This window comes from Megalobrama amblycephala, linkage group LG14 (genome assembly GCF_018812025.1).
Source record: "Megalobrama amblycephala isolate DHTTF-2021 linkage group LG14, ASM1881202v1, whole genome shotgun sequence".
Taxonomy (NCBI): Eukaryota; Metazoa; Chordata; class Actinopteri; order Cypriniformes; family Xenocyprididae; genus Megalobrama; species Megalobrama amblycephala.
This window is the reverse complement of record NC_063057.1, coordinates 45588361-45607201: the sequence shown is the minus strand read 5'-3', so window position 1 is coordinate 45607201 and position 18841 is coordinate 45588361. Positions and strand designations below refer to the sequence as shown.

The 18841-nt window shown below is 39.1% G+C and overlaps 1 pseudogene; it reads left to right on the top strand.

Annotated features, from left to right (window-relative positions):
• The first annotated feature begins 6911 nt into the window (after nucleotides 1–6911).
• Nucleotides 6912–18635, top strand: LOC125245800 (annotated as a pseudogene).
• The last annotated feature ends 206 nt before the right edge of the window (nucleotides 18636–18841 follow it).

The following is an 18841-nucleotide window of genomic DNA, read 5'->3' as shown; positions in this document are numbered from 1 at the left end:
ACTGTTTGTGTGTGCCTGTATGTCTACAAGCTGAGATGAGGAAACTCCTCCCCGTGAGTAAATATTCAATCACTATGCTCTAAAGTTAGGGGGCGCTGAACCATCATTCCACACTTTAACATGGCGAGCGGCGGTGAAGTGAGGCTACAGTACGAGGAAGCGCTGGAGTCTTTCAAATCCGTGGTGTGGAGACATTTCGGTTTTGCCGTCGAGTATAATGCCGAGGAAGAAAAAACGGTAAACAAAAAAATGAATGTCTGCAAGCATTGTTTTACACGTGTAGCCTACTCAAACGGAAACACTTCCAACATGACTGCACATCTGCGGCGCCATCACCCAGCAATATCACTGTCTGAAGGCAGGATAGCAGAGCAGGTAATAAAGTCCTCCAAAAAACAACAGTCCCTCGCTGAATCCTTCCAGCATACATACCCAACTGGTTCTGAGAGACACGTAAAAATAACAAAAGCAGGGGGAGTGTTCATTGCCAAAGATTTGCAGCCGTTTTCGGTGATTGGAGATGCGGGCTTTTGTCATCTTATAAAAACACTCGTTACAGACTACCGTCTCGCACTTTTTTCAGCACCGAGATAATTCCCGACCTCTATGAAAAGACATGCAACAGTATTGCGTACGAATTGGCTAAAGCACAGAGCCTTGCTCTGACCACAGATGGTTGGACCTTGCAGGCAACCGTGAGTTACCTCACTGTAACTGTTCACTACATGTCGGATTGGGAAATGAAAAACGCTGTACTCCAAACCCGTCCCCTGTATGAAAGTCATACAAGCGCTCATTTGGCAGAAGAGTTGACAAACGTAGTGAATACGTGGAAGTTGAAGAGGCCAAATATGTTACTCCCAGTCACCACAGATAACGCTCCGAATATTGTGAATGCAGTCCATGAAGCTGATGGGCTGGGGCCACAGATAAGTTGTTTTGCGCATGTTGTAAAACTAGCAGCCAAGAAAGCAGTGTCAATCAACACAGTGTCCCGCCTCCTGGGGAGGGTTAGAAAAATAGTGACTTTTTTTTCACAAAAGCACCAAAGCCCACCATGTTTTGACCGTGAAGCAGGAGATGTTAAACTTGCCCAGATAATTCATGATGTCACATCTCGGTGGAATACAGTACATGAAATGTTGGAAAGATACACAGAACAGCAGCCCGCCATCTATTCTGCCTTACTGGACAAAGATCTGAAGCTGTCTGTCAAGAACATAACCATGTTGAATGACAGTGAACAGAAACTGGCAGAAGAACTGATTCAGGTCCTCACTCCACTGAAAACAGTGACAACTCTCATGAGTAGTGAAACAACCCCCACTATATCAATGATCCTTCCTCTGAAAGAGATGATTCTCAAATCCATGTCACCAGGAGACCAGGACAGTGCAACAGCCAAAGAAGCCAAAGCAGCCATTACAAATGACCTGGCAAAGAGGTACACTGACCCTAATCTTCATGATTACCTCCAAATGGCCACAGCCCTTGACCCCAGGTTTAAATCCCTGCCTTACCTTGATGAAGACTCTCGTGATAAGCTCTACAGGAATATTGTAACAAACCTTTCTGTTTTTAACAACGATTTTCTCAGACAAATGGAGAACAGAGGGTACGTCACACCACCAAGACTGTATTAGAAAATTACACTTTATTTAATTCAGCAAAATAGAAAGTTCTTTTACTTGACATTTGCAAATAAACATCAGTCTTATACGCCCTCCCTTGGGCAACGGTAATCAATAGTGGAATTCCCAGCACTGCACTGCACTCTAGTGGTTAAATCACACCCCACACTGCATAATCTACCTAAATAGACACTTTGATTATACACAAATTCATGGCAAAACAGTGAAAACAAATTCGGCATTCCCCAGGTCAGTGTGTACAGAACAGTAATGTTTATGCTTTAAAAAAAATTACAACATTCATTCATACACGCCCACACAAAAACAAAAAGTATTAAAGGATAAAACACTTCCCCGCCTCCAGGAAAACAAGACTCCACCATGGGGTCCAGGGGAAGAAGACAGTCTTGCCAGGTCCACGTTCACAGAACAAACGCTCTGCCACCACATCCAGCAGTTAGGCAGAGACAAAAGGTCCGCATTCCATATATCTGTGTTGTGTGTCCACAGTCTTTACTCAGCACGATCGCCAGTGCTCAGCCATCCGAGATGAAAGGGAGTAAGAAAGAGAAATGAAAAGCCAGCGCTCCTAAGTACCACCCCCACTATCTAACTAGGTCCACAATTAAACCTGGCTGTCTATCTTCATCGCCGGACAAACCCTAATGGTCTCGAGCGACACATAACGTCCCCACTTTTTCCCCGTGAGCGCAAAAGCAATCAACATTTACTCTCCTGGACTCCCCGTTCCTCTCCCGATCGTCTCTTAAATCTCTTCTATTACAGGTGAATGCAATCATCACTGACTTCCGTCAAAGGGAGGATCACACGCTGACAACATGCTCCAATAAGTAGGAGCAACTTTCAAAGACACGCACTCCCCCCCCCAAAAAAACCAAGTTCATTACACTATCATCCGTGAAATTCTGGAGCATGAACAGCAGGTACTATTTTATTGTTTTGGTTTTTTTTTAATCGTGTGTGATTTTGATTGTTTTATCTATTTAGATGTTTGTTATATATCTTGTGTCCTTTTCACTGATCAAAATAATTTCACATTTGTCATATGTTACACTGGAGATGGTTGTGGTTCTGAGATGTGTGTGCTTATATGTGTAATAATTATACTAAAGGATCATTCTCTTTGATGCAAAGGGTCTAGTGGAGAATCCTGTGCCCTCCACAGAGGAAGACAATCCATCCTCTCCCCCTCCCAAGAAGAAGACAGCAATGTCAGAGGTATTTGGGTAGCTTTTTAAAACTGAGGAACAGCAGAGTAGGCCATTTCCCCAGATCACTGAGGAGGAAGTCACCACATACAAGTTAGCAGACAGTATTCATGTGGATGCTGATCCATTCATATGGTGGAAAACAAATGACTGCAAGTTCCTCCATGTAGCAAAAGCTGCATAACAACACCTCTGTGTCCCAGGAACCTCTGTTGCGAGTGAGTTAATTTTCTCCACTGCCGGGGACATTGTAAGTGCCAAACACTCTCGCCTTGCTGCAGAGAATGTTGACAGGCTTATCTTTTTACAGAAGAACCTCAAAATACAGGAATAGATAGCTGACCTAAGTGAAGTTGCACTTTACATTCTGAATGAAGGATACTGTACTGGAGTACTGTTAAGTTTAATTAAGATGGTTTATTTATGTTTACTAACTTCACATGTATGTTTATTTTCAAAATTTAGGAATTTATGTGTTCCCCAGTTTGTACATGGGCTACCACCAGCTGTGAGATGTCAGTGTTAATTTTAAAATAAAAAACTATTTTATATTATACAATACACTAGGAACTAGTGGACTTTTCTTTGCTTTTAAGTAAAATAAAGGAGTATTGCAATTAATCGTTTTTTATTATTTCTTCTTAACCTCTTACTGTTCCTATTGCCTAAGCATAGAATAACAAAAAAACACTCTTATGTGTCAAGCCATCAGAACCGAACCGAAAACCGTGGTTAAAAAACCGAGGTATGTATTGAACCGTGGGCTAACTGTATTGTTGCATCCCTAGCAGATACATTTATAGAAATTCATGTTACAACTTCTCAGGAGCACTAAATTCCATGAGACTGTCGTCACCACAACCCTAGGGAAAGCATTCGCTGTGAAAAGCAGTGATGATTTAAGGGTTATTGTGGAACTGTATTCTGGACAGGCCGATAGCACAGTTGAGCTATAAGTTTCAAGAAGATATTTATGGAATCATGCGAGCATCAGCATCCCTCTTACCTGGATCTACCACTTTTGGCATGAAAGAACTCATTAAAGCATCATGTGATTTATAATTTGCTGGCCACCCTGTTTGGGCAATGTTCTGTGTTAAGATTGACCCATGTGGAATACCAAATGAAGTCCTAGAGAAAAAGATTTCAGAGAAGTGGCTATATCTGTAGTTAAAAGTTAAAAGTATTGTTCAATTTTGCACTTCACCGCTTGACCACTCATGGAGTCATAGAGACGGGAAGACTGCATGCCTTAAGACGATACTAAATTAGAAGTGTGCAGCCAACCTGCTCAGTCTGTTGGCATTTCCAAAGTCTAGAGACCTGTAAATATGCTGTTATTAGATACTCAGTCAAAATATTCTGCATTTCAAATATTAAGTAAGGTCATTATTTACATCTTCTGCAACTTACTTGTCACTGATTGGTGGTGTCTTTTTGGATTTAGGTTTCATTTTGGGAACTACCTTTGTAGCCTGGAGCTCTTTTATTCAATAGAGCGACTTTCTGTTCTGCACAACGCTTCAGTCGAACCTGATGGACAGCAGCTCCATTGCCCTTTTATTAACTCGCAGACTCTGTGAATATACCTCCTGCCGAGACACTCCAGTATCCAGGCATGCATACTGCAAATACAAACAACAATCATACATATCAGTGTATGACATGAACAAAACATGAATGAACACTTCAGAAACATGACTATTTAAATAAACACCAATGATAAATATTGCAACTAAACTACAGTATATACTTAAATCACACTAAATCCATTTACGATTTCAAGTTTATTTAGACTGAAAGATGCTTTGCTAAGGAAAACTAGAAAAACAAACAACTGATACAAATATAAAGTTAATCAACAACAACTACATACCTGTCGAATTCATGTCCCCCAAAAATATCAATCATGGATCAACAAAGCAATATGCAAAAAATGCATTCAATCCATCCCAGTTAGTGCACACACATTAATGACCAAATACTGACACCCAGAAACATCCTGTGCTGCGTTTCTTAAAATCATCGTAAGCCTAAGTTGATCGTAGAACATTTGCCACCAATGGTCTCTAAGATGTACTTAAGCCTACGATGCTTTTTTTGGGAAACACATATGTGATGGATGTTAATATAAATGTGTTATGTTTTGGCTCCTAATGCGTGCCTCATCCCAGTCCTCTTAATTGGCAATTGAATGAGCAATCACTCAGCGCTGAGGGACAATATAGTCTAATTTCATTTATAAGAAAAGAGAGAATAAAGAGTACAAGGGGTGTAGTATTGGTTCAACCAATGAGAGAGAGAGAATCCATCATATAGCTCATGGTATAGGAATGTGATACATATGGAAAAACAAGTCTAAATATGGTCATCTCCCGGTCAGGTACCCAGGAATTCCTTGGTATCCCAAAGACCTTCTCCTATGCTTGTAATACAAAAGCAGGGACCGTTCCCTGTCTCCCATTCAATCCTAGCAGAGCCTTGTTCCTTATATGGAAATGGTTCCGGTACATAAAGAAAACCATATGTTAAAACATAGGATACAGCTTCAACAGAGGACAAAAGACCCTCTGTCTACCTTCCTTCAATGCTGAGACCAACATAAAATCTATCAAAATGTATACTCATAATATTAATGTATTTTCACTAATCATCCTTTCTTTCAATTTTTATTTATTTACTTAGTATTTGTCCACGAAATCCTTATTTTGTTTTGTATCTTATTTTTGCCATTTTTGGAAAAAGTTTTATACTTCTTTAGCATGGTAACGTCACTTCTGTTCAGCCCGCGCTGTGTCCTCAGACCGTGTCAAAGAATATACACTAACAAGAAGCGACACTCAGTAGAACGTTCCAATGCAACACAGGCGCCCAGCAGCAGCCCTTCATTTCCGGCATTTTGTGGTGAAAGCGAGTCGGCAGTCCACAGACACAGCAATGCATCATGTATTATAAGATCGATATGTTTGTAGCGTGATCAATTAAAATGTACAATATATTTCAATTCAGACCTAGATATTATTACTGTTACTCCACTAGGTCTGCAAACATGATCTTACGTTTATTAATTATTAATTTACTATTAATAAATGTGTAAAGTTGCATAAAATGGAAATACTCAATAAAGTAGGCTAACTAGGATTCCAGAACTGTTCAAATAAAACTGTCATTTGTCAATTTGTAGGCTTCAGAAGGGTGCGAGCTCCGCGGCAGCGGACTCGTAGGAAGGCCGTGAGTGTTTAGGGTGCCATTTGGGACGGGGCCTTAGTGGAATTAACGGACATGCGCACGCGGCAGCCATTGTAAGTCCACAAGACCGAAAGTGCATAGAAGTGTGGGACTCAGGTGCTGGCTGCTGAGATGTGTCCTAAATAAAGAGACCATCAAGAATTTGAGTTCTCTTTGAGTTTTTTCCATTGTATCTACGATACAACAACGTCAGCGCTGTTTCATCAGGCTTTAAAATAGTTTAAATCACAGAGACATTTGTGTTCTTCACTGAATTTAACCGGTTCTCACTCAATTTCACAGCACTGTTTATTTGTCATGTGATCAAGACCGGTCAGCGAGTAAACACATCCATGAGCCGAGCTGATAAATGGTCACTGTACGCCACTTTGTTTGGCTTCTTGTGTATAAACATTATATCAAAAGTGTGATAAATATTCGTTATAATTTCATCAAATAATTTTTTTCTCTATAATTATTGTTTATTGCTTAGCTCTATGTGCATGGTTAAATCATTTATAATACATACTACAAAATTAAATAAAAACAAGATCTGGCAATTTGCATTTCATGATGACTTTAAGGAACTGTAATTCTGGACAGTTTTCAGTCTGCAGTATTTAGGAAATAGAAGTACTGAAATTTTAAGGGTGTTGTCTTACTTCTCTCTAACTTATTTTTTGAGCATGTGTCTGAGACTGATAAAACACAGTGTGTGTGGAAACTAAAAACTTATCAGCAATGAGGCTCTTCAAGACCAGGAATGAGTAATCTGCTTTACAGACACGCCTGTTTTACACACGTCACTCAAACACAGAACCAAAACAAGAATCACATGAGTTCAGAGAAAGAGAAACTGAAGTGTAGTTGAACTGTTGTGTGTTTGTGTCTCTGTATTCATGCAGTAAAATGGCAGAAGCCAGAATTTTAGTGGATCAGGATGAGTTCAGGTGTCCAGTGTGTCTGGATCTCCTGAAGGATCCAGTGACCACTTCCTGTGGACACAGTTACTGTAAGATCTGTATTACAGGCTGCTGGGATCAGGAGGATCAGATGAGAGTCTACAGCTGTCCTCGGTGCAGACAGACCTTCAGTTCAAGACCTGCTTTAGCTAAAAACACCATTCTGGCTGAAATGGTGGAGAAACTGAAGATTAAACTTCCTGCTGACTGTTACGCTGGAGCTGGAGATGTGCAGTGTGACGTCTGTACTGGAAGAAAACACAAAGCCGTCAAGTTCTGTCTGGTGTGTCTGAACTCTTACTGTCAGTATCACCTTGACCAACATGAGAGTTTGTTTAAAGGAAAGAGACACAATCTGACTGAAGCCACTGGACGACTGCAGGAGATGATCTGCCCGAAACATGACAAGATCCTTGAGGTTTTCTGCCGCACTGATCAGAAGTGTATATGTGTGCTGTGTACGATGGATGAACATAAAAACCACGACACTGTATCAGCTGCAGCACAGAGGACAGAGAAACAGGTATGAACTTAAAGAGTCCCATTATGATCATTTACAGGCTCATAATTTTGCTTATGGGGTCTACTGGAATACATTTACATTTTACTCTTAAAAAAACACATTATTATGGCCTAAAACGAAGGTCCTAGTGTTTTTTTTGTTTTTGTTTTTTCGAATATTCGGGCGTTTTTGGGGCCCTTAACATGCTCGAAAACTCTTTAAACTTTGAAATTCGGTACACGTATAGATCTCATCGGTCCAAACAACTTTCATGCTCTAAGTTATACGCCGGCTCAACAGGAAGTCGGCTATTATGGGTTGTTTGGAAAACACATGCTCTGGAATTTGATATACTCCTCCTAGACGATTAATCCAATCACCACCAAACTCGGTCAGCATGAAGTAAAGACACTGATGATGCTTAATTGTGAGCGGATTTTTGATATGGCAAATTGGTTTGGCCATGGCGAGGCAACAAATTTATGGCGAGAAAAGGGAATCAGGAAGTGTGTTATAACGTCTGCATACATTGATTGATTTTTATGAAACTTCAGCTGTGTGTTCGTTATAGGAGGCTGATCACATGGATGTGACTATTGTGAGTCAAAGTTATAGCACCACCAATTGGCAGCAGGAAGTGTGTCACTTTCAAAATGCTTTGAGATCACCCTCTTATTTTTACCTGATTTGTTTCAAACTACATCAGTGTAAAGAATTGTGATTACTCAAACACTGTTGCCATGGCAACACATCAAACTTTAATTTTCGTTTTGGATGCTTTTGAGATGCTTAACATGTTTCAATTAGCATGAAACTCGATACAAACGTCAGAATATTCAACCAGTAGACATGGGCAAAACCGTAGAAACAGGTGGGGAGGAGGGCCTCTATAGCGCCATCTTTTGACAAAAGTTAAATTACAGTCACCAAACTCGGTACATATATTGTTCTTATTAAGCCGGACAACTTTCTAATTTACAGTCATCAGCTCCGACCAACAGCAAGTCTGATATTATGGTTTGAATGTGGATTTTTCACACACACACACACACACACACACACACACACACACACACACACACACACACACACACACACACACACACAGACGTAGACTCTCTCTCTCTGTCCAAACCCTCCTCCCCTCCCCCCCCCGAGATATTGTTTTGGTGCACAAACAACAGCTCAGGGAGGTCAAAAAACACATGAAGAGAAGTGTGATGATAATACAACATCAGCAATTATATATTTCTGATATTTCTTAGAGCACTGTTGAATTTGCGCAAATAACAGTATGTAATTTGCTCTGGAATTTTTATAGAGGTTGTCTGAGAAAAAACACAGACATGGCAGATTAGGATGATATTCTACAATCATTTGAAATTGACTTATGACATTCTGTGACATGAAAGTCATCTCAATTTAAACGATCTCATGGATGTGGCTGTTGTGGTTTGTGATCATAGGAGCATCAGCTGCTGCAGTAAATGTGGAGTGAATTTGACATAGTCCTTTTATGTTTACCCGTTTTAAATGCCCATTGCCCGCCATGCACAGTTTCCCTGAAGCCACCGGGTTGGCGGTGCCACTGGGCTTGGGCCCGTCATCGCTGCTTGCAGCTATATTTATTCTTATAATTTACATTGTTGCAGCAACAGTTTTCAATCTCTCTGTCTGAACATGTTTTAGTTTCAGTTTCTTTAAGACCCGATTTCCAAAAATCACAGTCTGCTCTGATTGGTCAGCCGGTCCCAGTCTGTTGTGATTGGCCTACTGCTTAGTGTGTGTGTTGGAAATGTAACACACTTTACCATAAACGGTGAGTAGCTGCAGAGGCTTCCTGAGACGCTGCAAACACTACTTTAACTATACTATGGCATCAGTTTTGCTGTATCGATTTAAACCTGAGTCTGATAATGACAGTCAAGAAGAACAAGCTGATCAACCTGAACCATCTCCCTCACCAGAGTATTGATAACGCGCACCTGCATCCAATCAGCACACTCATCACCAGACTATTTAAGCACACTGCTCACCTCACTCAGTTGTCTGGTCTCGTTTACACATAATGGACTTCTCCCACGATTGTCTCCAGTGTTTCCAGTTACTTGCCTGTCTCCATACTCCAGCGTGTGCTAATGGTCTTCGTGCTCCAGCATCTGTGTGTGACTACTTACCTCTGTTGAGTGTGTCTGCTGTCATCCGTCAACAATCCATCGACACGATCATCATCTGTTAGCCAAAGACTGATTTAAGTGTCAAGTTTTCATCCGACAAGCCTATAAATCCAGGCATTACGGTTTATACCTGCTGTTGTCTAATAAACATAATTCATCGTCATATCCTGTGTTCTCTGAGTATCTGAGAGATACTTCTCTGAGTTCTCTGAGAGATTCATATCTGTTTACTTGATGATTTATGTGATGTTTCTCCTATTATTGGTTTGTCCTTTAGCACCAGCTGAAGGAGACGCAGAGGTCATTCCAGCAGAGGATCCAGCAGAGAGAGAAAGATCTTCAGCAGCTGAGAGAGGATGTGGAGTCTCATAAGGTGAGTCTGGAGAAGAAGAGAAGTTTGACAAGTCTCAGTCAGGACTCACTGAAGCCACTGTGTGATTGTGATGTGTGTCCTAACAGCGCTCTGCACAGACAGCAGTGGAGGACAGTGAGAGGATCTTCACTGAGCTCATCCGCTCCATTGAGAGAAGCCGCTCTGAGGCCACACAGCGGATCAGAGATCAGGAAAAGACTGCAGTGAGTCGAGCTGAAGGACGACTGGAGCGACTGGAGCAGGAGATCAATGATCTGAGGAGGAGAGACGATGAGCTGGAGCAGCTTTCACACACACAGGATCACATCCATTTCCTGCAGGTAACAGAGATCTAGAAGAACAGGATCATAGTGGACTTGAGCAAGAGACTCACAGAGAAACATTTCATGAGAGCAGAATGAGCCGTTGACTGAAGTGTTGATCTGTGTGTTCGGTTATTATATAATCATCAGTCAGACTCTCATCTGATCTTCTTCTTTTGAAAGAGACGCACTTACAAATGCAGTTCAGCTCTGGAAATCTCTTAGGAAACATTTTTATATTAATATTAATATATTGAGCTTCCTGACTGCAACAGCTCAACTTCACTTTTAAACTTTTATTAATTTTTATTTATTTATTTTTACAACAAGGTGAAATTCATTAACCTGATGGTACTAGTTTCACCCAGCTAGATTTCCCATCATCTCTTTACTTTTTTTTTTTTTTTTTTTTTTTTTTTTACTACAAATTCTGAGTAATGTTTACCAAAATCAGATAATCTTCAAACCTGCTGAAATCTTTTATAATAATTTTTAGTAACACATTAATGAATTTGTCAGTGAATTCCTCAAACAGGAAGTGAGGCTGTATATTAGCAATGATTCAGCGTATTTAAACCACAAAACCTAACCTTGGGATCGTGTCCTGAGAGTCCTTGTGAATTTCAGTGCCACTAACTGCTAAAAAGTTATAAATAATGATCAATCTACTCAACCCTGTCATGTGACTCCATTGATGCTCTTGATCTGTTACATTTATGTTATTGGCAGATGTTTGATCATCAAGTGTTTTCCTAGAAAGTTCACATATAGTGTAAGTGTCAAACACTAGAACTTACAGCTCTAACATGATATAATGAACATGAGAAGAATGAAGCTGATGCTGTGAAAGTGCTGGATTGAGGAGAGTTACTAAAGATCAACAAGAGCTGCTCAAATCTGACAGTAGTGCAGGTTATTGTCTGAAGTGTGGAGGTGATGAGCTTGATTTCTGTTTTCTGTAGAGTTTCCAGTCTCTCTCAGCTCCTCCTGAATCTACAGACGTAAATGACGATCTCTTCATTTCTCTTCCCTCTTTTGATGTTGTGAGAGAATCTGTCCTTCAGCTGAGAGACAAACTGGAGGATTTCTGCAAAGAGGAGCTGAAGAAGATCTCTGACAGAGGTAAAGTCCTGGAGATTCATCTGCTCTCAGAAATGATCCTCCATCATCTCATATCATGTAGAAGATCATATTAGAAATGTCTTAGGAACGGATGCAGGGATCATTTTCTCTTGTCATGATAATCACACTCTTCATGTCTGTTGATTTCCACAGTCACTTTCACCAACATTGTTCCCAGAACCAGGAACGACTTCCTACAATGTAAGTCACTCATGTCGTTCCACACCTGCAAGACCTTTGTTCATCTTCAGAACACAAATTAAGATATTTTTGATGTCTCAGTCTCAGTTTCCTGGTAAGGTTGTGGATTTACTCCTTATGGTCCAGGTGTTACTTAGCGATCTGGTCTTAAAAGTTTGTGGAACAAAGGAGGGTCTTCTTTATCGATCAGCTCTGTTAATACAAAGTCTGGTTAAACTGCAGTTCATTGACTGGCCGCTAGGGACAGGCCCAAAAGAGAGCAGAATCTCATTGAGTCCCATGTTAAAATACCTAATTTTACAGCAGAAAAAAACATGTTTACAGCCTGGTGCAAATTGTGGTTTTGGTCTATACTGCTAATTTTGCCCTTCATGACAACACTGAGGGGGGTGAATTTTTTTATAACTCATCCATTTAAATTATATTAAGCCTTAAAGTTCTGCATAATTAAGGGCGTGGTCACTTGAGTGACAGGTAGATTGGCGCTGCTGTCTGTGAGCCGTCATGTTACCTCAGCAGCTTTTCAGCCACTGAATTTGGCATCTCAGCTGTATTTGTGCTTTTTTCTTGATTATTTTATACAATTATAAAATATTGTTTGCTGCATTAATAGTCGAGACTGATGTGCGTCTGTGTACATGTGCTCGCATGCGGAAGACGTTGTTGGATCGTCTTGAGATTTACTACAATGACAATAGCAGCTATAAAACTCTGACAGCACTGCTTGGATATTATAACTAAAACTGCTGCACTATTTTAAAAAATATACTTTGCACACGTGCTCATTTTGAGAAAACATTTGAGAAATATACAGATATAGGTACGTATACAGTTTTACATCATAAACGCTGCTCAGATTGCATCATTTCTTTAAGAACGATGATGGAGAGCAAATCATTCCGAAGATATGTGATGCAAACAATGGATAATATATCAATGTATTTAACACTTTCGTGGACAAAAAGTACAGACATTTTGTGCCACGGACTGGATTCATCTCGCGATCTCTGTTTCATTATAAAGGTATGAAGTCCCGTTTGATTTTTCGTGTTGTTATTTGCACACCCCACACAAATTAATTACTGGTGTTGGAGCATCTATATCTTAAAAAAACACCGTAGATTGACAGGAAACCTTTATAAATTTCTAATGATATAACTTGTTATTTTTATTAATATTTTAGATAGCTCATTCGCCTGCTAACATGGTTACGTCCAGAGCCATTAGGCTTGTTTGAGATGCGCCTAGCCTCGCCTGAAGTTCAGCCGAGAGTAGGAGTGAAAAAAGTGCAGGCAAGACGGACAGTTCTCTGTTCTAATAGTGCAGGGGTCTCCAATCCTGCTCCTGGAGGGCCACTGTCCTGCAGAGTTTAGCTCCAACCCTAATTAAACACACCTGAACCAGCTAATCAAGGTCTTACTATAGGCAAGAAAATTCCAAGCAGGTGTGTTGAGGAAAGTTGGAGCTAAACTCTGCAGTACAGTGGCCCTCCAGGAGCAGGATTGGAGACCCCTGTAATAGTGGATCAGAACCTATGAGATCAAAGGCGGATATCGTGGGATTCACACTCGTGCGCTGTGTTGCTGATTTAAATGCTAATTTAAGTTCTGTTGCTTTTATATGAAAAATAAACATAATGAACAAGACACTCAAAGTACTTGTTATTTATTTCCATTCAAAAGATGTTTGTGTGTGTATCACTCATTTTAACTTTAATTATAGACATGTTTTTATATATATTTGTATAAATGACAACAATCACATAACCCATAGATCGCAGTGTCACTGAGTTTGGGAATATTTGCACATTATTTGTACACATAAAAACATGGTATTAGAGTTTTAAAATCAAACATTTTAAATAAGATCAATACATCACAGTTGTTTAAACTAATAAGCATTAAGCTGTGTCGTCATTAAGTCGTTTCCCATCGTGCTTTTGGTCAGCGCAGTCGGTGGAGAGCAACTGGGCTCGACTTCAGAATCCGATGAGGCCGCCTCGCCCTCGCAAGACTTTTTTGACACACGTCGGCATGACATCAGAGCAAGGCGGCCCACCCTGGGACACATTTCTAACCAGCATGCATCTTGCAGTGATCACCGGTGATCGGTTCTGCGCAGAATTTGCCAGAATTCGCCCCCTTTGTACCCTTGAAGCGGTCTTCCGCGAAGCCCGCATAGATGCAGGCTCCGCACACTTTAACTACCCAGGAATCCTTGCGAAATGCCAATCAGACAACGGATGGGAGGAGATTTCACTCAAGAGCAATTGATGACATGGCTGAGAAGAAAATATTCATATAAGTATCATTACGGTTTTTATGACCTAGGTGTACATTATCGTGGACATGGGCGGCGCGCCTGAATCAAGTTCTCTGTCACGCTTGAACAAACAATAACACACAATAATGCCAAAATATACGTTTTGTCGAGGGTCCTCATAAAAGCAGCCTTGAATGAGTTAAATAAGTACTAAAATGAAAGTAAAGAGCTGTGAGAAAGTGGGACGAGTGTGAGATCCACATCAGCTCTTAAAATGACAGCAACCACTAATGCCATCTGTCACTGAAGATAATGAAAGAACAAAAGTAACAGCTCACTGACTAAAGAAGCTTTAATAATGATTAATCTATATTTAACCACAAGGAGCTTTTATCGTTTACATGACTTATATTGTTTTTTTTTTACTTTAAAAGTTGTCACCTTGCTCTTTTACAGCATTTTGCATCTGCTGACCCACATGGAAAGAACCTATATGTGGATATATGCGCATATATGAAACCTATATGCAGTGTATATGCACGTATATGCTGCATATATGCACATATATGATAATATATATGCTGCATATATGCGCATATATGCTGCATATATGCGTATATATACTGCATATATGCTGCATATATGCGTATATATGCCACATATAGGCAAAATTGAGGTGCATATATGTGCATATACAGGAAATATAGGTCTCCTGTATTGCTTCTTCATATCCATATATATGCCCTATACATACAAGATATGTCTTCTATATAGCTAATGGCAGGATCTGGTCATTTTGTAGCTCATATCTCATTTTTGACTGTCATACATGATGCCTAGCTCATATTTTCTATTATCAAGGCAAAAACTAAGAATTAACGAAAAAAATTATGCAAGAACTTATGTATGTGCGAATGTAGCAGTTATGTATTTAGACAATTATTTTGTGATTCCACTTGCCATGACCATATTTGGGGTTTCCTGCCGCCATGCTGACTTGGGGTGTTGACGCACTTTGCTGCTTCCCAGTCTGCATGAGACATCACAGCGGTAGGTCGCACAAAGTTTTTGCGGTGATTCAATTAAGGCCATGTTTCATGTAACAGCTGAATTCACATGATATATTTGTATGATTGTAATCCAAAACCCCTCTGTGATGTACATTCAGATGTTTCGTTGATTATTTTTCTTTACTTAAGTTACTTTTAATATCTCTCTTTCTCAGCGTTGTGCGTTGCTGCCGCATGCTGTTTGTATGCTGCACAAGTCCTCATATATTGCCATTTGTGTTATACAGAATAAAGTGAGGACCTGATGGCAAGATTTTTCGCAGTCTGTCTTTGATTACGACACAACGCAGAAAACACACCGCTACACGAACACGTGAAATTGGTCCCACATGGAAAAAACCTATATAAACATATATGTTTCAATATAGGTTTTGATATAGGTTTTACATATATGTGACATATATAAAATTGGCCGTTTTCCTATATTATGTGTACATATATGTACATATATGTGTGTATATATATATATGTGTACATATATGTGTGCATATATGTGTACATGTGTGCATATATGTACATATATGTACATATAATATAGGAAAACGGCCAATTTTATATATGTCACATATATGTAAAACCTATATCAAAACCTATATTGAAACATATATGTTTATATAGGTTTTTTCCATGTGGGGATATTGTAATGAATATGGACACCTGCTTACCTTTTTTTGTTTTTGACTTGGTTAAATATTCACATTCTTCATGGTATCGTACTTTATCCCACTGAATTTGGTGTTTTCACTTCAGTTTTGTAGATTTCCGTTCACAATGTTGATCTGGTTACCGTGAGAACAGTGTCACGTGCTGCTGCTTCAGCCATCATGTGGTAGAAAACGGCCAAATAATTAAATGTGTTCAACAATGCTGACGGAAGTCAATCCATTTCTTTGTTAGAAGACTGTAAATGTAACTGTAGATTTAATGTTGTCTTTGTAAATATTCACTTTCCCATATGATCACAGAGGAGAATTGGAGGGTCAACATTCAGCAGACAGACACCGATTGACACACTGTATTTTTGTATTTATTTCAACAAATGACCAATAGAAGCTTGTGAACAGTTTTGAAGTGGCTGTGAGAAAGTCATACTCATTCACAAGCCGAGTGAGATTCATACTCACAAATGTAATGTTAATTATTACACCAAGACAAAATACAAAACTTTCAAAAACACTCAGCTTTGTGATTATTGTATTGAGTGACAGAGAGTGGGTTTAATCAGTGACATTATTAGATTTGATATACGGCCTCTCGATGGCAGGAAAGTCTTTCAATTCAGTGTGCAATGGGCCATCTGCCACTATAGTGAGGTAACTTTGGGCAGCTCTTGCGCCCCAGGGGTACAACTTACACCCCACTGTGAGGTTTGATCTTACAGAGCCTGACAGCCTCTTCAAACGTGGAAATCCACGTTTCTACGAAATCCTTGTTAGGAGTTATGACTCGTCAAAGTTCATCTCAATGTTAAGTCTATGGGACGTTTTCACAATAATGTTTTCAAAAATATAATTAACATCAATGATTTAAAGTTTAGAGTCAATAAAGTCTCTTCTGCTATTTGATCCCAAAATACAGTAAAAAACAGGAATATTGTGAAATATGTCTGATTTAAAAAAACTAAATATATTTTAAAATGTAAAACAAAAATGTGGAGGTGTTTTTATCTGGAATATTTGATGAACAGAAAGATTGAAATAGAAATATGAAATAAAAAGATTTGAAATGTTGAACTGTTGGACTAAACTGAAGATTCAATATATTCTTCAAAAACAGAATATCTTCTGAAACTAATGAATAAATATGATTATTTTTCACTGAAAGACTATTAAAAACATTCAAGATTTAGAGGGAAAATCACAGTAAGAAACTGAAAACTCATCTGGAAAAATCCCACTATGGATTTATCCTAAACAGGATTTTGTATCAAGTCTCTTTAACCTTTGAAACAGATAGAAATTTAAAGAGTTCAAGATCAAAAAAGTCTAAAAATCACCAACAATACAATTGTCAGTTTCACTCTGTTTTGGACTTTTTAAAAGAGAATCACACTGACCTCAAACATTTGAATGGTGTAAATATAATAACAGGCCTTTAAATTATAATAAACACAGAATAATAATCTATATCAAAAACACTGATGTAAATGATGATTTAAACAGGATATCTGGTAAACTGTACTGAGACACTGATGACATATTGAACATGAAGAGTTCAGAAACAATAAAAGATCAGATTCATAATTCCTGATTGTGATGTGTTTTATCTCCATCAGATTCCCTTCAGCTCACTCTGGATCTGAACACTGTGAATAAACACCTCCGTCTGTCTGAGAGGAACAGAGTGATTACTGGCACTGGCATTTTCACAGTCCAGCCGTATCCTGATCATCCAGACAGATTTGATGTGTATCCTCAGGTGTTGTGTAGAGAGAGTGTGTGTGGACGCTGTTACTGGGAGATTGAGTGGAGTGGGAATAATGTGCGTATATCAAGTGTCATATAAGAGCATCAGCAGGAAGGGAGGGGTAGAGTGTGGGTTTGGACATAATGATCAGTCCTGGAGTTTGATCTGCTCTTCCTCCAGTTACTCATTCAGACACAATAAGATAGAGACTGAACTCCCAGTAAGAGTCCATCATCAGTAGAATAGGAGTGTATGTGGATCACAGTGCAGGAACTCTGTCCTTCTACAGCGTCTCTGGAGACACAATGAGCCTCATCCACACAGTCCAGACCACATTCACTCAACCGCTCTATCCTGGGTTTTGGGTTGGTATTAAATCAACAGTGAAACTGTGTTGATGAATCAGAATAGACTGTAGAGAGATTCTACCCATAATGCTTTGAGCTCATGATGAATCAGTAACAGTGAGATGTTATAAAGTCTCTTATTTTCTCTTCATTACATTAATACTACAGCTGAACTTCTGTCAGTGAAATAACATGAAGAATAAATGTGTGTAATGAATCCTCAGATAGACAGTGAGATCAGTGTGTGTGTGTGTGTGTGTGTTTTCTCAAGTTTCTCTATTTGTGTTGATGGAAATCAGTAATTCAGTTCTTATTGTAGTGTCACATTAATCACTTTTATTATTACTATTAAAATGACCGTTTAATTGAAATGATCACACACAGGATTCATTAAAATGTTATTAAAATATAAAAAAATGTAATTTGTTGTAAAATTGATAAATGTCAATTTATTAATGAATGTACAATATATTAAAAGGTGTGTATTTTCAACCCATCTTCTTGTATTCTATAATAAATTGAAAATCATATTTTGTTCTATTCATGTTCCTGGTAATGTCTGTATTTGGGATCTGGGAAGTGACTGAGGGTCTGACTCGTGTCAGGAATACAGTAACTGTGTTTTGTACTTAATTAATTTGCTCAAACAACTAAATTCATCATAACTGTGTAAGATATGTAAAGAAAACTGTCTAAGTAGGATATTCTGCTGTTAAAACATTTATTTACTCTTCTAGCTTCCCATGACAGCCGAGGTCACTGGGGTCACTCAGACCTGAATCCTACATGACCACATGATCACAGTTAAAGCATTTACTTTACACTTCATCTTCAGTGACTAATAATGAAGAATATCGTCTGAACCTCTTTGTAATGATGATTCAACAGAGTGAGGATCCATTTGCAGTTTATTGAAGTAGGAAACACAATAATGGAAAGGACGAGGCAGAAGCGGGAACAGGGACAGGCAAGGATCAGGGCAGGAATCAAACACGAGGAACAGTCCAATCAAACACAGGCAAAGCAAAC